Source organism: Sapajus apella, unplaced genomic scaffold, assembly GCF_009761245.1.
Source record: "Sapajus apella isolate SASKATOON/1434 unplaced genomic scaffold, GSC_monkey_1.0 scaffold59, whole genome shotgun sequence".
Lineage (NCBI taxonomy): Eukaryota > Metazoa > Chordata > Mammalia > Primates > Cebidae > Sapajus > Sapajus apella.
In genome coordinates this window covers 9574122-9595070 of record NW_022436999.1, presented here as the reverse complement: position 1 = coordinate 9595070, position 20949 = coordinate 9574122, and the positions used below count along the sequence as shown (strand labels likewise).

The following is a 20949-nucleotide window of genomic DNA, read 5'->3' as shown; positions in this document are numbered from 1 at the left end:
TCCAGAAATTACCAGGAGCTTTATCAGAACCAGACAATGCGTCTTTAGACAACTTTTATAGCCTCATAGAAGATACCAGGCTTCACTTTGCCAAGAACTACTACACTGGCCTGCCTGACCCTACCGCTGAGCAAAACATGAAAAAGCTAGAAAGAGCAACACAAAGTCCAGAGCAGCCAGCCACTCTAGGGAAGGAATTCTGATCTACTAAAGGTCAGTGTGGCTTGTAGCCATAAGAAATGCAGTAGAATCAGTTTAAGCAAATGAATCATCATCAGATGGTTGTATGATAGAGCACCATAACTCCTTTGTGTAAAGCAGGGTTTCTCCAGTTAACTCTTTTGCGGTTTTATGGATGGGTGTGTGTGTGTGTGTCTTTCTTGAGACGGGGTCACACTCTGTCACCCAGGCTGGAGTACAGTGGTGCGAACATAGCTCAATGTAACCCCAAACTCCTGGGCTCAAGTGATCCTCCTGCCTCAGCCTCCTGTGTAGCTAGGACTACAGGCACTCGCCACCAAGCCAGGCTAACCAGATGACTATTTATTGTGAGTAGCTCTTCTGTGAACTGTAGGATATTTAGCAGCATCCCCGGCCTGTCTACCACTAGATGCCAGTAGCAACTCCTTGCTCTTGCCCGCTTCATTCCGAATTCAAGTGTCAAAACCAGGTCTCTCCAGACATTGCCAGATTACCCTGTCTGTATGTGGGGGTTGGGGGTGGGGGGTGGGAAGAAGAACCCCTAGGTGAGAATCATTGGTAGAGAGCAAAAGCACTTGAAAACAGTTACAATAGCAGCTAAACAGAGGCTGCTTACACTGTATCCAGTGTGACAAACTATACTCAAGCAGTTAGTTTTGCACACAGTTAGTTTTGCACACGTGGCACGACACTTCTGACAAAATTTCTGATATTACCAAACATGAAGGATAACAAGATAATGAAGTACTCTAGGAATATTAAACAGGTGAGCTTCAAATGACACAGGATTCTTAAATCACTGTGAAAGTGATGCTATCTGGCCTCACTAATTAATTTAGTTTGTAAACTTTCAAAAATCAGATTAACCAGTAATGGTGTCAACTATTCAGGTGATGTTCCAACTCCTAAAGTCAGAATATTTGTTCTTTTCAAAATTATAGTTTTCAATTTTAACTGTTTAAACTGTAGGAAGAAGGTATTCTCAGATACTCTGCTAGATGTAGACTGCAACATGTAAAGCAACTTAGCAGCACCTACCAAGGTTTTTCTTACTCAGAATTCCACTTTTAAGAATTCATCCTACAGACATACTACCCTATGTGAACAGAGAGATATGTCTTAAGTAGTTCCCCATCAGTGTTGTTTACAACAGCAGGAAAATTAAAATATGCCAAATGGTATCAATAAGAAAGTGGCCTTAAGTAAGTAACTACTTATTCACACTTTGGAAGACTGTACAGCATTTTTTTTTTTTTTTTTTTTGAGATGCAGTCTCACTCTGTTACCCAGGCTGGAGTGCAGTGGTACGATATCGGCTCACTGCAACCTCCACCCTCTGGGTTCAAGCAATTCTCCTGTCTCAGCCTCCCGAGTAGCTGGGATTACAGGCATGCATCACCACATCCGGTTAATTTTTTGTATTTTTAGTAGAGGTGGAGTCTCACCAGGTTGGCTAGCCTGGTTTCGAACGCCTGACTTCAGGTGATCTGCCCGCTTCAGCCTCCCAAAGTGCTGGGATTACAGGCATGAGCCACCGCTCCCAGCTGTATAGCCATTAAAAAAAAAAAAAAAAGACAACAATATGACAAACTTTTCAGTAGGAAATGAAATATTCACAGAGGCCGAGATGGTGGCTCATGCCTATAATCCCCAGCATTTTGGGAGGCGGAGGTGGATAGATCACTTGAGCTCACCAGTTCAAGACATGCCTGGACAACATGACAAGACCCCATCTTTATAAAAAATACAAAAATTAGCCAAGCATGGTGGTGGATGCCTGTAGTTCTAGCTACTTGGGGGGCTAGGGTGGGAAGATGACTTGAGCCCAGGGGGTGGAGGCTACAGTGAGCCAAGATCACCGCCACTGTACTCCACCCTCAGGCATGGTGGCTCACGCCTGTAATCCCAGCATTTTGGGAGGCCAAGGCAGGCGGGTCACTGGATTTCAGAAGTTTAAAACCAGTCAGGCTAACATAGTGAAACCCCATCTCTACTAAAAATACAAAAATTAGCTGGCCCAGTGGCATGCACCAGTAATCCCAGCTACTCGGGAGGCTGACGCAGGAAAATCACTTGAACCCAGGAAGAGGCAGTTGCAATGAGCCAAGATCACGCCACTGCACTTCACTCTATGCGACAGAGGGAGATTCCGTCTCAAAGAAAAAAAATTCATAGAAATATAGTGAGAGAGAAAGAATATGGGACTATTTTTATAAAAATAAACATGACTGGCCAGGCATGATGGTTCACACCTGTAATCCCAGCACTTTGGGAGGCTGAGGCAGGCAGATCACTTGAGGTCAGGAGTTCACAACCAGCCTGGCCAACATGGTAAAACCCCATCTCTACTAAATATAAAAATCAAAAAATTAGCCAAGCATGGTGCTGTGTGCCTATAGTTCCAGATACTTAGGAGGCTGGAGTAGGAGGATGGCTTGAGCCCAGAGGGTGGAGGCTGCAGTGAGCCAAGATGATACCACTGCACTCCAGCCTGAGCAATAGAGCCAGACCTCAACTCAAAAAAAAAAAAATGCTCTATGTGGTAGCTCATGCCTATAAGCCAAGCATTTTGGGAGACCGAGGCGGCAAGTCACTGGAGATCAGAAGTTCAAGACTAGCCTGGCTAACGTGGTGAAACCCTGTCTCTACTAAAAATACAAAAATTAGCTGGTCCAGTGGCAGGCACCTGTAATCCCAGCTACTTGGGAGGCTGAGGTGGGAGAATCATTTGAACCCAGGAGGTAGAGGTTGCAGTGAGCCAAGATCGTACCACTGCACTCCAGCCTGTGCAACAGAGCGAGCCTCTGTCTCAAAAATTCATAGAAATATAATGAGAAAGAAAGAGTATAGTACTATTTTTATAAAAATAAACAGCTCTGGCCAGGCAATATGGTAAAACCCTGTCTCTACGAAAAATATAAAAATTAGCTGGGCATGGTGGTGTGTGCCTGTAGTCCCAGCTACTCAGGAGGCAGAGACAGAAGAATCACTTGAACCCCGGAGACAGAGTTTGCAGTGAGCCAAGATCACGCCACTGCACTCCAGCCTGGACAACAGAGTGAGATTCCGTCTCGGGGGGAAAAAAAAAAAAGAGTGACCCACTTAAGGCTTAATTAAAGTTGCCTAAACCAACCTCAAAGAGTTAAGAAACCTCACCCAGTTCCCCTCTTGAACCATAACCAATCAATAACTAAGAACATATACAGAGGGAAACAGTTGAATTTAGAACATTTAGTTTTGATAAATGTTTATTAAGTGTTTAATAAACATTTAATTTATAGTTTAATTTAGCAGAATCTCATCACATGCAGTCAAATTTAAATGATTCTAATTTTCCTTTTCAATTTATTGATCTGAGTAATCAAAACTAATGGATATGATTTTTCTTCTCCAACTTAAATCTTAAAAGAATGAGCAAAGAAGCCAAATGCCTGAAAGACTAACAGAACTAACAATTAATAAAAAATAAAATCTCGATTCTAGATTTAGGATAACAAACTATTTTATCTGGGTACACAGTTAAAACAAAATAAAGGTAGTTTTCCAAGAATTTTTCTGTTTTCAAAATACACAGACAGAGAGACACACTTCAAATCAAAATGTCAGGCACTCACCATAATAGCTATGGCCTTTAAACCACCCCAGTACCCCTCCCCCTGCCCACAGCTCCAGCCAGTTTAACTGCTTTTAAATGGAACACTCTAAATTGCTAAAAATAAACTATCTCTATTTCCTCCTACTTCAGTTTTCCCATTTTCTCATGACATTTTAACCTTTATCCAGGCAGTTATGATCACAAACATACAATACCTATATGATATCATTTGTTTTATAAAGAGATATATAAATGTGTATTTCCTTTCCCTTCGAAAAACAATATGGCAAAAGAATTTTGAAGTTCTCTAGCCAATTAGAACCCTTGATCTGAAGATTGGCTCTGTGGGATTTCATAAAACTTGGCTCCCCATCAAAAGGCCACAATTATTTTTTCTTGACTACAGGCATCATCTCTGGATTATCCACATCTCTTCCATCTCCAAAGGTAACCAAAAAAATATAGAGTAAACAAATGAGTATAAAAACACATGAACCTGGCCAGGTGCAGTGGCTCACCCCTGAAATCCTGGCACTTTGCGGGGCCGAGGTGGGTAGATCACTCAGGAGGCTGAGGCAAGAGAATCGTTTGAACCCGGGAGGCAGAGATTGCAGTGAGCCGAGACTGCCCCAATGCACTCCAGCCTGGGCAATAGAGGGAGACTCTGTCTCAAAAACACACACAAGGCCGGGCGTGGTGGCTCATGCCCTTAATTCCAGCACTTTGGGAGGCTGAGGTGGGTGGATCACGAAGTCAGAAGTTCAAGACCAGCCTGGCCAACATTACGAAACTCTGTCTCTACTAAAACACAAAAATTAGCCGCCTGTAATCTCAGTTACTTGGAAGGCTGAGGCAGAAGAATTACTTGAACCCAGGAGGCAGAGGTTGCAGTGAGCCGATATTACGCCACTGCACTCCAGCCTGTGTGACAGAGCGAAACTGTCTCAAAAAAAAAACAAAAAAACAAAAAACACATCAACCTGCTCAAGGTTTATGCAGAAGTGGAAAGATAAGTCAATGACAGATGCAAGGTGTCATATAACATCCCCCTCTAATGGCCAGAAACATACTCATGTTAGTGGTATTACCTGGTAGCACACTTCTCTTCTGTTCAATATTTCTATTATGAATATCAACAAATCTCATTTTCTCATTCACTTAAAATATAATACATTTGGTATTATATTAAGTGGTGAACTTCTGGCAATAACTGAATTTAGCTTCTACACAGCTTATGTCTTATTTTGAGCATGTCAATTCAGCCAACAAACTAACCATCTTCTCAGAAATGAACTTAATATCTCTGCTTTATAATTTAGAGAGCTTTTTTAGATAGTATCAACCAAGTCTTGAGAGATTTTTTTAAATCTTTGTTGTTTTTGTCTTAAGATCCAATGTCCTAAATCTGTTAAAACGACAGTGTCGTTTTTATCAAGTGAAAAAGCAAAGGTTGCTTAAATTCTCTAAGTTTTACTTACAAAGGAGCCTATGTAATATATGCATGCTTTTAAACAAATGTATACTATCAGGTGGCCTCTCTATCCATTTCACTAATTTCTTAACATCTCTTTCTTTTCTTTTTCAGTCTACATCATGCTTTGCTTGACATAGTTTTAGAAAAGAATGTTTTTCAATCTTTGTGTTATGAATCTTTGGAAGATTTTTAAAGTGTCTTGGATCTTCATTAATATCACTAAAGAAAATACAGTAACAAAACAAAACATTTTTATGAATTCAGGAAGTTCTTCTTTTAAATACTTTTTTTTTTTTTTTTTTGAGACAGGGTCTCACTTTGTCACCCAGGTTGGAGTGAGGTGGCATAAACATGACTTACTGCAGCCTTGACTTCCCCAGGCTCCAGTAATCCTCCTACCTTGGCCTGGCAAAGTGCTAGGATCACAGGCATGAACCACTCTGTCTAGCCTTAAATAAATCTTCATTAGTCACAAATCCCTATATTCATCTGAAAAACACCAGTACAAATCAGTCTGCAGAGAGGGGTTCATTTGGATAATCGAATCCCTTATAACAACTTCATATACCTCTCCAGCATTCATGGCCCAAAATTAGAAACCACTGGCAGAGACTATGAAATATAAAACTGCCTAGTTACAGGCAGAATGGCTCTTTAAAGTAAATATAAGGAATCGTAAGTGAAAATTTATGGTGTGTCAGGTACCAATGTTTTTCTCCTATAAAACTGTATTTCCAAATTTAAAATCAAAATTAGTCATGAAAATCATTTATATATAAGCATTTGCTTCACCACAGGCAATTTTTAAGAAATGCAGCTACTCATAAAAAGCCCCCAGGACACACTGGAACACAGAACGTGCCAGCTTCCAATTCCACCACCAAAGAGGGAAGTTGGTTTTGGTTTGAGCTCTACTACCCAATCAGAGCATCTGTAGCTAAAACCTTAATACAATTTTGAAAGTATCACAGTTCAGAGCTGCTACATGATAGCAGAAACGTAAAAATACAAATCATAAAATAGCCACCTCACTGTGAAACTAGAAGGGCTATGGCAGTAATAAGGACGAGAAAAGGAGCAGCAAAAAAACAAACTTAGAGATTTCTCCAAATTAATCAATATTTGGTAGTATCTTGTTATTATGGGCATGGTGGCTTACACCTGTAATCCCAACACTGTGGGAGGCGGAGGTGGGCAGATCACCTGAGGTCAGGAGTTTGAGACCATCCTGGCCAACATGGCGAAACCCATCTCTACTAAAAATACAAAAATTAGCCAGGCACCCCCAGCTACTTGTGAGGCTGAGGAAGGGGAATCACTTGGACCGGGAGGCGGAGGTTGCAGTAAGCTAAGATTGCGCCACTGCACTTCAGCCTGGGAGACAGACTGAGACTCTGTCTCAGAAAAAAAAAAAAAAAAAGAAAAGAAGAAGAAGAAATAATCCAAAGAATTTCTGCTCTAGATAAGCCCTAAGAGGCCACCTATTCTAGTCCAATTGTCTCATTTTACAGATGAAGAAACTGGCCCAAAGAAGTTGCGTGGCTTGCTCCAGGTCATTCAGCTGGCTGGTAGCAAGTCCCAGATCTTCTGGTTCCTAGCCCAATATCTCCAGTTTTTTGTCTGGTTATTTCACAATCCCTCTGCCATGTCCTAATCTGGATTTGATCCATTTTTTATGTTGAAAATTATTTTGACAACGTATAACCATTGTAAACAGATATTTCTCAAGCTTCATTTAACTATCCTGCAGATCACTCAAATTAAACCTCAGCAGTTTTCCCATCTATAGAGGAGGTGGTGCTGGGTATGTTTTGAGCACTATGAATTTTTCTTACAAGAACATATTGTCTCTTCTTTGATCTTGAAAGTCTATGAGAAACAAATGTGTTTTTAAAAAATTAGTTTCAAAAGCAACTTTTCAAAACGAAATTCACTTTAAGGAAAGCAAAACTTGGTTTTCAGAAACCAACGCACTAGATTTATTTTGACTTTAACTAAATCAGATGGGTACATCACCTGTCATTCAAATAAATACACCAAGGTGCCAAACGAAGATACATACTTACAATGCCAAATGCTGCAGTTCTTTTTACCAACTAAGTGTTTGTAACATGAAATAGTTTACACTGACTAAATTCTAAACTTAGAATTCAGGACAAAAATACTAAAACTGATATGAATAATTGTTATATACTTGTATGGCTAACTGGTAATGACACAGAAACGATAAATACCAATATGGAAGACTATAAATGAACCAACTAGAAATATAACAGATCCCTAGGCGGGCACAGCAGGCTTTGGGAGGCCACACCAGGAGGATCTCTTGAGGCCAAGAGTTTGAGAAAATAAAGCAACATAGATAAGCAATACAGCCAAGACTGCCATCTCTTCAAAAAAATTTAAAAATTAGCCAGGTGTGGTGGTACATCTGTGGTCCTAACTACTCCAGAGGCTGAGGCAGGAGTATGTCTTGAGCCTGGGATTTTAAGATTGCAGTGAGCTATGATCGCACCACACACAAGCAGCCTGGTTAACAGAGTGAGGCCTCATCTCTTAAAAAAAAAAAAAAGAAAAGAAAAACTATGACATCCTAGTGTAACAGCAGCTAAAATTTACAGAGTACAAACTGGAGCCAAGTGCTTTCCACGTGTTAACTCATTTAATTCTTACAATCCTACATCTACATACTATTATTATCTCCCACCTTACAAATCAGGAAACCAAGGCAGAGACAAATTAAATGAGAAGTCCACAGTCAGACAATTATAAGTGGGAGAACAAGGATTTACAACTATGCACTACAGCTCTATGGTCTGCATAGAAAATGTTAACACAATATAATGATGGTGGCAATATTACATGAAATGTCCAGAATAGGCAAATCCAGAGATACATAAAGTAGATCAGTGGCTGCCTGCAGCTGGGGATAAAAGGTAGAGAGCTATGAGGAGTGACTGCTAATGGATACAGAATTTCCTTCTGAGGTGATAAAAATGTTCCAAAAATAGACTGTAGTGATGGTTATACAACTCTGTGAAAGTACTAAAAACTAATGAATTGCACACTTTACATGAGTGAACTGTATAGTACGTGAATTATGTCTCAATAAAGCTGTTCAAAAATATGGTGGTGAGATATATTCAAAACTGAACCATACTCAGCAATAAAAAACAATGGAAAAGATAATTGCTAGTATTAGGGGAGGCAGTGTAAGTTCTCTGTTTTTGCTACTTTAAGTCTAAAATTATTTCCAAATGAAAGTTGTTTCTATTCTTTTTTTTTTTTTTTTTTAGATAGAGTCTCACTCTGTCGCCCTGGCTGGAGTCCAGCAGCATGATCTCAGCTCACTACAGCCTCCACCTCCTGGGTTCAAGCGATTCTTCTGCCTCAGCCTCCTGAGTAGCCGGGATTACAGGCCTATGCCCCCATACCCTGCTAATTTTTATATTTTAAGTTGAGACAGGGTTTCACCATGTTGGCCAGGCTGATCTCAAATTCTTGGCCTCAAGTCATTCACCCATGTCTCCGAAAGTGCTGGGATTACAGACATGCACCACCGCACCCAGCTGAAATTTTGGAATTGGAACCATCAACACAGCATGAAGCAGCAGGCACCAGATTTAGAGGCAGGAGGTGCTGCCCTGCCTCCTAACACCCATAGCTTCTCTTATTAAAGTCCTGAGGGTGACGAGACTCATCCTGCTCAATACCTCACTTGCCATGAGGACCCAACAGAAGGTAGCATGATATAAACACTCCCACTTGGCAAGGCATGGTGGTTCACACCTGTAATCCCAGCACTTTGGGAGGCCGAGGCGGGCAGATCACGAGGTCAGGAGATCGAGACCATCCTGGCTAACACGGTGAACCCCGTCTCTACTAAAAATACAAAAAATTAGCTAGGTGTGGTGGCACACGCCTGTAGTCCCAGCTACTCGGGAAGCTGAGACAGGAGAATCACTTGAACCCGGGAGGCAGAGGTTGCAGTGAGCCAAGATCACGCCATTGCACTCCAGCCTGGGCAACAGAGCAAGACTTCATCTCAAAAAAATAAATAAGCACAATACAAAAATTAGCCAGGCGTGGTAGCACATGCCTGTAATCCCAGCTACTCGGGAGACTGAGGCAGGAAAACTGCTTAAACCTGGTAGGCAGAGGTTACAGCGAGCTGAGATCACACCACTGCACTCCAGCCTGGGTGACAAAGCAAGACCCTGTCTCAAAAAAAGGAAAACACTCCCACAGTCAAATATCACCTATAAGATAAACATTACCATGTTGAAACTGTATAAAATTTTATAAAAGCAAAATTATCAGTAGAAAACTATCAGAAAAAGGTCCTTGAAAGCTCAAGAAATATAGTAATAATAAATAGCTAGGCCTGGTGCAATGGCTTACGCCTGTAATCCCAGCACTTTGCAAGGCCAAGGCTGGCAAATCACTTGTGCCCAGGAGTTTGAGACCAGCCTGGGAAACATGGTGAAACCCTGTCTCTACAAAAATTACCAAAATTAGCCAGGCACGGTGACACGCACCTGTGGTCCCAGCAACTCAGGAGGCTAAGGTGGGAGGATCACTTGAGCCTGTGAGGCAGAGGTTACAGTGAGCCGAGATTATACCACACACTCTGGCCAGGGAGACTGAGCGAGTCTCTGTATCCAAAAAATATACATATATATAGTAAACAGCTAATTCTTAGTGAGCACATTCTGTGTGCCACACCACTCTCCACCCTACTCATCTATTGGGTCACCTGATTTTCACAATAACACTATAAAATAAGTACTATTGTTACTAGCCCCACTTTACAGAAGCAGCAACTGAGGTTCTTATCAAAGTATATACATGCTGAGCAGGGGTTTAAACTTAAGCAATATGTCCCCAGAGTCTATGATCTTAACCTACTTTGGATACTGCCCCTAAAGCAAAAATTATGAACTTTCTTTGAGAGCTGCCATTCACCATTCCCTCAACTCATTCACCTAGGCCCTATGCAAGGTAAATAAGATGGTCTTTGGCACTCAGAGACCTTTCATTGTAGTAAGCCCCAAAAAACACTGTGAGAAGAGCGCTCTCAAGATTGCTGGGGACGGGGCTCCTCCTTGAAGCCAGTGAAGTCACAGGAAGCTACCTTCCTTCAGGTGACCTTGTCAGATCAATAAGAGTTCACAAAGAAGAAAAGGACAAAGAGAGCCAGGATAATTGAAAAGAGATTACCCATAAAGTAAAGAGGCAGCAGAGAAAAATCCAGGAGACAGAAAAATGAATTCACTAAACAGGAAAAGGGACATCTTCCCCACTGAAATGAGGAAAATAAAGTTCAATACAATTCATGCCTGTTGGCCATCATGAAGGTGGTAGTTCATAGTGGGGCATGTGGAGAAGCAAGGAATGAAACAGGGTGGGACCTTAAAACTTTATCCATCATTAATCTTTTGTGTTTGGGTTTATTCTCATCTTATAGATAAACTTAACTGTGACTCAAAGGGGTTACGGTCTTGCTAAGGGCCACACACAGGTAGAAAGTAGCAAATCTTCAAGGCCTGTTCTCTTCTACTCTACCATACTCCTTCTATGAACTGGTGTCACTGTGTAATGACATTAGTCAGCAGATACATGGATTCTGGTCTTCCTGGAAGATAGGATGGATGAAAATGCAACTGGAGAAATGTACACGTTATATTGTATATCATTCTTCAAAATACAAAGAAGCTGAACATGAACACGCTCCTTCCTCAAACTATAAGCAAAAATATTCTGGCTCAGTTTTCAGTGTTTTTTAAACAGCAAATAAAACACCCCACACCTCAGCAGTTCTCAAAAAGGATACACAGTTTACTAAAGTAGAAGCACACAATCCCTAATACACTAGAGGCTGCTTTATTTTCAAAAGTTCTGTCTTGTGGGTCAACCAGGCACTGATCTGACTAGGAGATGTACTACTAATTAGATAAGTCAATTACTCAATTTGACTTAATAAAAAGGCATCATGATGACTTGTTAAATTTTTATCAGACTAATTATTACATTGGGATAGGATAGAAGTAGCCCTTCAAAAAACATTTGTTTTGGTATATTAAGACCATGAGCCCACACAAATGCAGCTGCCGCCACCACTACTCCTACAAAAAAGCTTGAATAATACACACCAAAATGTTTGAAGGGGTAACCGTCTTTCTACTTCATTTTGTTACTTTCTACGGAAATACATGCATGACTTTATTTTTTTAAGAACACCAAAAACCACGTGGAGGCTGGGAGGGTTGGCAGGGTAGGATTTAGAAAAACTTACCTCAAGGCTTCTAACTAGAATCTTTGTATCAAAATCTTTAGCAACTTTATATACCACAAGACAGTATTCAATGAATAATATTTGATGGCTCTTAAAACATTACTTGTCCCCTACTTAGAAAAATGTAACAGAAATGAAGCTCGGGTAGAAAATGAGCTCTAAAACTTAAAACAAAAATTCAACAAATTTCAGATTTTGTGGCCAATCCTAAATCATTTACATTACTGTAGTTCTACTCTTCTAAATAAAACAAATAATACCACCATATTTTTCTACTATATGAAATTGATTTTTTTTTTTTTTTTTAATTTTTAAAGATAGAGTCTTGTTCTTATCACCCAGGCTGGAGTGCGGTGGTGGGATCTCGGCTCACTGCAACCTCCACCTCCTGGATTCAAGCAATTCTCCTGCCTCAGCCTCCAGAGTAACTGAGATTACAGGCACCTAGCCATCAAACCCCATTTCTACTAAAAATAGCCATTTTTCTATTTTTAGTAGAGATGGGGTTTCACCATCTTGGCCAGGCTGCTTTCAAACTCCTGACCTCGTGATCCACCTGCTTCGGCCTCCCAAAGTGCTGGGAACACAGGCGTGAGCCACTACACCTAGCCGATTATAAATATTAAAAGAGGCTGGGCACAGTGTCTCATGCCTATAACCCCAGCACTCTGGGAGGCCGGCCAAAGCAGGTGGATCACTTGAGCCACTTGAGCCAAGGAACTAGAGACCAGTCTGGGCAACATGGACAGGTGTCATCTCTACAAAAAATCAACAAGTTAGCCAGGCCTGCTGGCGCACACCTGTAGTCCAAGCTACTTGGAAGGCTGAGGTGGAAGAATCACCTGAGTCCATGAGGCGGAATCTGCAGTGAGCCGAGATGGCGCCACTGTATTACAGCTTGAGTGACAGAGTAAAGAGAAGAAGAAGAAATAAACTAAATATAAAGTTGCTGGATGCTACGAAAAACACAAAATCTAAGATTATTCCTATTTTCAAGGCACTTAAATTCTTACTAAGAGAAATGAACTATTTTTTACATTAAAAGACAGAGGAGCTGGGGAGGCTAAAGAGGGAGGATCCCTTGAGCCTAGAAGTTCAAGACCAGCCTGGGCAACGTAGCAAGAAATGTCATCTCCAAAAATAGATATATAAAGATAGAGAACCAGCACATTAATATTATGTACTGCACAACCTCTGAAGTTGTACATGGGTACCTTGAAAGACAACCAGTAAGGTAGGGTAATATAAAGGAAGAGTCCAATGAGCAATACAGACCATAAATTAAAAATGACATACTCAATACCTACAAGAGCCAAACAGGGAAAGTTGGCCATTTTTTTTTTCTTGAAACTACTGTATGCAGAGAGGGGTTTGGGGGAAGGCAACATCAGAGTGAGCTAGACTAGACAGAAACCTTCTTAGGAAGGCCTCCTCTTGAGCTGAGCTCTAAGAAGACAGAAAATGGATTTCCATCTTGGGAAGAACAAATAGAGCAAAGGCAATGAGGCCACTGAAGAATGTGGGGTATGGGGTGACAGGCAGGAACAGACCACCATGTAGAGGTTAGAAACAAGCACTGTGACACTTCCAAAGCAATATCCAGTCTGCTCAAAAAAGCATTTGAACCGCCTGGCCTGCACATCCCCAGGTAAAAGATAACAAATCAACAACTCCTGCCAATTTCTCAGGTGATTCTTTTGCACACTGAAGTCTGAAAACAACTGTTCCAGACCAAGGAGGTAACATAAGACAAACAGTAAGCACAAAAAAACACTATATTTATATCACATGTTACTGCAAGGAAGACAATTGTTTTAGATGTTCTGTTTCAAAACTCCCTACTGTTATCCTTCGCCAAAAGCACTTTAACTTATTATATATATTAATGATGAATTTCACATCTGAAAATCACAAATAATCTGTCTCCTCTTAGGTATCTTGAAACTACCAGAATTGCATGAAGGCCTTGAAAGCCCTTATTTAAGAGGTTCGGATGGCAGGATGTGAGGAAAACCATTTGGAAAAAATCCCAATGAGTATTCCCCTCTGCCCTCCAATATGCTTTACCAAGAAGGGCAAAGCCCTGGTTTTAAAAGAAAAGCAAAATAAAACAAAAACGCTTTGAAGTTCTGATTAAGCATGCAGTACCAAAATCACATGCCAGTGTCCTTCCTCTGAGAGCAAAATGTGAATACATCGCTTCATCATTCAGAAATGAAATCTATTAAAAGAGCTAGGGAATATGAGAAGTACTAAATAACTCTCTAAGCTACTTCCAAATTTTTCTTCCAAATCAAGAATCAGGCACAGGTATGGATTATTTCCACCATGACACCTGAGTAACCACTTGCCCAAGACCTGTACATATTGTATAGATCATAAATTTCAAAGTTCCAAATACCTCCCACATTTTCTTGGCAAGCAAAATTTTTCTTGGCAATCAAAATAAAATTAATAAATAAACCCATCTAAGAAGTCAATTGGCCAGGCACAGTGGCTCACACCTGTAATCCCAGCACTTTGGGAGGCCAAGGCAGAAGGATAACTTCGGGTCAGGAGTTCGAGACCAGCCTGGCTAACATGGCAAAACCCTGTCTCTACTAAAAATACAATTAGCCAAGCCTGTAGTCCCAGCTACTAAGGAGGCTGAGGCAGGAGAATGGCTTAAACCTGGGAGGTGGAGGTTGCAGTGAGCCGAGATCTCGTCACTGTACTCCAGCCTAGGCGGCAGGGAGAGACTTCACCTCAAAAAAAAAAGAAAAAAGGAAAAAGAAGTCAATCAAATACTTCTTGAGAAATGATTTATTCATCATATTACATGTTTGAAGGAATGAAATAAAAAAACAAGGCTTACAGTCCAACTGGGGAGAGAAAACCTACACCCATGAAAAGCAACAACCTGTAGAATGCAAGCACCTTGCACGTCTTAGTCACTCTTTAATCCCCAGGGCATAGCATAAAATGTGTTCAGTAAACATTGTTACATAAATGCTGTCTTGGTCATCTTTGTCACTCCAGCATCTAGCCAAGTTCCTAATGAAATGTTTGCTGAATGAATGAATGATACTGTGCGGTTCACACAAATATGTCTTGCATGACTTAGGTTAAGAAGACAGGGATCATTACTCCAGCTCTCTCCTGGTAAGAATAAAAAAAAGAAGAAGAAGAAGAAGATAGGGATCATTAAGGACTAAAGTAATCAAGAAAGATTTCATGGGGAAGACAAAGTTTTAAGTCATGAAATCTTACAGCCGAAAGAAATCTTAAAGTATTACTAAGACCAGCTGGGCGTGGTGGCTCATGCCTGTAATGGCAGCAGTTTGGGAGACCAAGATGGGTGGATCATTTGAGGTCAGGAGTTCGAGACCAGCATGGCCAATATATGAAACCTGTCACTACTAAAAATACAAAAATCAGCCGAACATGCTCACTGGAACCCAGGAGGCAGAGGTAGCAGTGAGCCGAGATCATGCCACTGCACTCCAGCCTGGGCAACAGAGTGAGACTCTGTCAAATAAATAAATAAATACTACTAAGACCATCTAATCTGGTGGCTCCAAAAGAAGTTTCCAAAAATGCCAAAAGCAGCTTTACACCTCTAAGGTTAAGAAGGTAATTAACCTTGGTAGTGACCACTTTAAAACTGAGGAAATCCACATAAACACAGTGGTTATTACAATATATTTATAATGACAACCTGCTCACACACTATACGCTTAGCCATTCACTCTGCTCTCCCCAACCCTTCCCCACACTCAGAAGCCCAATCAAGGAGTCTCAAGCAGTCCTTGATAAAGTATGGACTGCAAGCTGGAGAATCACAGCCTTCTGCGTACACTCTACAATCTGAATCTAGGCTGGTTCGTAAAAAACGAAGACCCACATCTGGACCAGATGCATCCTCTCTTTTATTTGACAGAGTTCCACAGAGAAATCCATGCATTCACTCAGGCAACATTCAGTGACTGCCACATACTACCCTATTACCTATGCCAGAAACTCGGTTAGGAACACAGGAGACACAGCACTTGCCTCCCACGGTATTATTGGGTGAGGGAGAAAAATTACAAATAAGTTACAAAGCAATGTGAGGAGATTAAAATCAATATGAAAGAAGTATACACCCTAGGAATCTGAGAGAGAAAATGACAACACTGTGTAAAAAGTCAGGCAAAGCTTTCAAGAAAAGGTAGTGTTTCTTTCCTGCATTCTTTGATAAATATTTTCTGAGCATGTTAATATTTGCTTGCTTCAAAGGGCACCATGAAGAAAAGGCAACCCACTGAATGGGAGAAAATATTTGCAAATCATATATTTGATAGGGACTTGTACCCAGAATATAAAAAGAATTCTTCACCTTAATAACAAAAACATAACCCAAAAGTGGGCAAAGGATTTGAACAGACATTTCTCCAGAGAAGATATACAAATGGCAAATAAGCACATGAAAAGATGCTCAACATCATCAGCCATCCAGGAAACGCAATCACACCCAATAAGATGACTACCATCAAAAAGAGAGAAACAGCATGTGTTGGCAAAAATGTAGAGACATTAAATCTCTCATACCTTACTAATGGGGACGTAGAATGGTGAAGCTGCTGTGGTAAACAGTTTGGCAATATCTCAAAAAGTTAAAACAGAGTTACCATATGATCCAGCAATCCCACTCCTAGGTATAATATTTACCCAAGATAATTGAAAGCATGTCCATAAAAATTGTACATGAGGCCAGACACAGTGGCTCACACCTGTAATCCCAGCACTTTAGGAGGCTGAGGCAGGTAGATCACAAGGTCAAGAGATCAAGGCTATCCTAGCCAACATAGTGAAACCCTGTTTCTACTAAAATATAAAAATTAGCTGGGTGTGGTAGCGTGCACCTGTAGTCCCAGCTACTTGGGAGGCTGAGGCAGGAGAATTACTTGAACCCAGGAGGTGGAGTCTGCAGTGAGCCAAGATCATGCCACTGCACTCCAGTCTGGCACATGGAGACAGAGCAAAACTGTCTCAAAAAAAAAGAATGTACATGAATGTTTATAATAGCATTATCCATAATAGCCAAAAAGCAGAAACAACTCAAATGTTCATCAACTGATAAATGGATTTTTAAAATGTGGCACAATGGAATATTATTCAGCCATAAAAAGGAATGAAGTACTGACACATGCGACAACATGGAGGAACCTTGAAAACCTGGCCTCGAGTGACCTGCCGCCTCAGCCTCCCAAAGCACTGAGGTTACAGGTGTGAGCCACCGTGCCCAGCCTGGGAAAGAGTAGTAAATGCACCCATTACCTCCTGTCCCGGGCCACTGCTGCAGGGGGCACAAGGGAGAATCTCAGTAGCTTTGGTAAGTAGTGAGCACTAAAGGACCATCAGTGGGCCTTCAAAAACTCCTAAGTTGCCTTATAGAAAGGATTTGGGGCCTTAGAGGCCTAGAAGAAGCAATGAGGGAATACCAACTGCCTACCTGCTGTGAGTACGAGGCCCCTTCTAAAGCCCTCTCTCTTTCCTGGCATCCGACTACCCTAACTATTAACTACCTTGCTCCTGGATTAATCTCAGAAGGGCAGTGTGGGTTCCTTTTAGAAACCATAAGATAAACATGGCAATTCTCCCTTGGTCCAATTAACTTTACTAAAAACATCAATGTTTAGAATGAAAAGAAACAAATATATTATGAAATGTAAAAATCATTGAATTTTTAAAGTAAAAAAAACAAGACTTCAAAAAAAATGCAGCAAGGGTAATTCTCTTATGCCTAGGGGCATTTGATTAGATAAGTTTGAGAAGCCTGACCCTAGGGATCTATCATAAACCCACAGAAAGAACTCTTTTCTTCTGGAGTCTCAGTTTGTATGATTCCCCTTTGTAGAGATCTAGTTTGAGTGGCACCTAATGCCTTTGGGATCCAATGTAATAGCCTGATCCAAGCCCATAAGCCCTCACTCCACCCGCCTCCCCACCCTCCCACCACTCCTACACACACCAGTATTCTCTTCCAGCCCGTGCAGCTCTCAGGCCCCCATTTCCATGTGTGTGCTCTTCTCTCCTTGCACACCTCACACACCTCTTTGGAGCCGCTATGCACACAAATGCCCTGCCCATTCCTCTCTAGACCACCCTGCTCACTTGTTTCCCCAATGCTATGGCAACCCCTGCCCTCTGCCTGTCACTCTTTGTTCTGTCACTCTCACAAAAAAACTACATATACTCCAGTTTCATAGGGACCACAATGGCACAGAAAACTGTGTCCTGGGTGCCCATTTAAGCCCTTCTGGTATCATTTTCTTGAATTCTTAAGAAAAATATGCCTTCTATATACATTAGCTGACATTTCCTGAGCATCTACAATAAACCTTTTCTATACATTGCATTGAATCCTTACGACTCTAAAATATGAGCCCTCTCAACATCCCCATTTTTAACCACCAAGGAAACTGAGGCACAGAGAGGTTAAATAACTGATCTAAGATCACTCCAATACTAAACGGCAAAACTGGACTGAAGTCCTAGCTTGTCTGTCCCAAAAGGGAATGTTCTTAACCCTGTCCCTTCCTCTCATAAGAAGTCAGAGTCCAGAACAGTCCCACAATCCCTGCTGTCATTAGAACCCTCTTTCGACTAAATATTTAAAACTCTCTCTTGCTTTGCTCTCCAGCTTTCTAATTCAACCAGCTTTGGGGCAACAAACCATAAATTTCCACTTCCAGAATGGGAGACATCTCCAGTGAGGGTTACCTTAATGGCCAGAAGCAGCAGCCAGGGCAGAGAAATCACATCTCTGCTTTTCCACTTAAAAATTTCCATTTTATACTTAAAGAATGTGATTCTAATCAAGTATAAGTTAATCTGTACCCACAAATCTTCAGGTCCGTTAATATAAAAATCAGAAACTTTTTCAAATCAAAGGTTTCAAGAAATTAGATTTCTCGGGGTTTTTTTTTTTTTTTTTTTTTTTTAGAGACGGAGTTTCGCTCTTGTTACCCAGGCTGGAGTGCAATGGCGCGATCTTGGCTCACCGCAACCTCCGCCTCCTGGGTTCAGGCAATTCTCCTGCCTCAGCCTCCTAAGTAGCTGGGATTACAGGCACGCGCCACCATGCCCAGCTAATTTTCTGTAATTTTAGTAGAGACGGGGTTTCACCATGTTGACCAGGATGGTCTCGATCTCTTGACCTCGTGATCCACCCACCTCGGCCTCCCAAAGTGCTGGGATTGGGTTCTTTAGATTAGCCTTCAGAGTCTGAGTTAAATAACTCTTACACAGACTGTTACTTAAAATCCCTTGCTTCTTCTCTAGGCCTGCGTAGATTGCAAATATTTCCATTACAGTTGCTTATGTGACTCATAATCCAGTTGTATCTTAGTCTATGATATGTGCCATAATTTTTAAAAAATCATATAATTACCTTTTTTTTTTTTTTTTTGAGACAGGGTCTTACTCTGTCACCTAGGCTGTAGTACAGTGGTGAGATATTGGCTCACTGCAACTTCTGCCTCCTGGGTTCAAGCGATTCTCATGCCTCAGCCTCCCGAGTAGCTGGGTTTATAGATGCACACCACCACACCCGGCTAATTTTTGTATTTTTAGTAGAGACAGGGTTTCGCCATGTTGGTCAGGCTCGGTCTCGAACTCCTGACCTCAAGTGATCCACCCACCTTGGCCTCGCAAAGTGCTGGGATTACAGGTGTGAGCCACTGTGCCAGGCCTATTTTTAAGTATTCTATGAATCCGATATTTCACTAAAGCAGACTGCCCTTCCTCCTACGCATTCCCATCTCATCTCATTATTCCAAATGTTAGAGGTTTGACTATATGTTACAAACACACACCTGCAAATGGAGTAAATGCCTGTGGACTAACAGAATCCATATTAAAAGCCTGAGAATCAGCTATGGGAAAGCCATTTGAGAGACAAATTGTACTTGAAGGACAGGAACTCTAACCCTGAGTTAGCTAACGCTTCAGTGGAACTCTGGTCCACTGGGACCTGAGCAACTTGGTACATAGATCTGAGTATAAAAGAGGCTTGGGAGCTTGCAGGAATTTCAAGAGTAGACAAAGAAGGCATCAACTCCACAACAACTACCTGAGCATCCATACCTAAGTAAAAAGTGTTTGCTCCATGTGCCGCCCTCTTCAAAAAACATGAATAGTTATACATTTAGGTAAACCATAAGCATACAATGATCATATGCCTAAATCCATGAAGATGGGTATTTAGCAAGAAAAATGACCATAAACTCATTAAAATTTTGTTGGCAAAAGGGGATAGGACGAACCTTTCATTAAATATCACAACACCAGGCCACCTGATCATCAAAGAATGGGAGGAAATCAGCTGCCTCTAGCCCAGCAACAATGGGACACAGGCCTCACCTCAGCTCCAGGGAAGAGCCATCACTAAGACCAGGGGATGAATGTCACTGGACAGTGATTCCACTGAAACTTAGGTGGCATACACCCTGCGCTAGGCACTGTTGTAGGCATTGGGGATAAACAGCAAACAAAACACTCAAGGTCATTGCCCTCATGGAATGCACAGTCTAACTGGAGGAGACAGAAAAAAAAAAACAACTGTCAGGTGGTGATAAGCGCTAAGGAGTAAAACACAGCAAGCCAGAGACTGGTAAAAAAGAATGTATCACTAAAGGCCTCTCTGAGAAGGTGACATACAAACAGAGACCGTAAAGAAGTAAAGGAAGGAGACATGCTGAGTATCTGGCAGAGAAAACCATAAATGCAAGGCCCTATGTGTATTTGAGAAACAGCAAGGAGGGAGTGTGGTTAAGAGCAGAGAGTTAAAATGAGGTCAAAGAAACAGCCACATCATGTAAAGTCTTGTAGCCTCAGAAGGTAATTTAAATTTTATTCTGAATGAGATGAGAAGCCAGTGGAAGGTTCTGAACAGAGGAGTGACATAATCTGACTTCTATTTTTAAAAGCTTGCTCTGGCTGCTGTGTAGAACGCAGGGGAAAGGGTGGAAGCAGCAGGGAACCTGATGGGAGACAAAAGATGGTAGTGGTTTGGACTAGGAGGTTGCAAAGGAGGCGGAGAAAATAGTGAGAAGTGGTTGGATTCTAGATATATTTTTAAATAAAGAAAATATCCGGCCGGGCGCGGTGGCTCAAGCCTGTAATCCCAGCACTTTGGGAGGCCGAGGCGGGTGGATCACGAGGTCAAGAGATCAAGACCATCCTGGTCAACATGGTGAAACCCCGTCTCTACTAAAAATACAAAAAATTAGCCGGGCATGGTGGCGCATGCCTCTAGTCCCAGCTGCTCAGGAGGCTGAGGCAGGAGAATTGCCTGAACCCAGGAGGTGGAGGTTGCGGTGAGCCGAGATCGCGCCATTGCACTCCAGCCTGGGTAACAAG

At 41.5% G+C, this 20949-nt stretch overlaps 1 protein-coding gene and 1 long non-coding RNA gene across 4 annotated transcripts in view; both read right to left on the bottom strand.

The window, feature by feature from the left end:
• The window catches only part of PPP2R5E (protein phosphatase 2 regulatory subunit B'epsilon), a 173443-nt gene that overhangs the window by 121908 nt on the left and 30586 nt on the right, over positions 1-20949 (bottom strand). The gene's annotated exons all lie outside the window — the stretch shown is intronic.
• LOC116528589 lies at positions 3778-6506 on the bottom strand. Its single transcript, XR_004259105.1, has 3 exons — positions 6256-6506; positions 3923-3927; positions 3778-3788 (listed from the first exon to the last, which is right to left on the bottom strand). It is a non-coding gene; the product is annotated as an uncharacterized LOC116528589 (long non-coding RNA).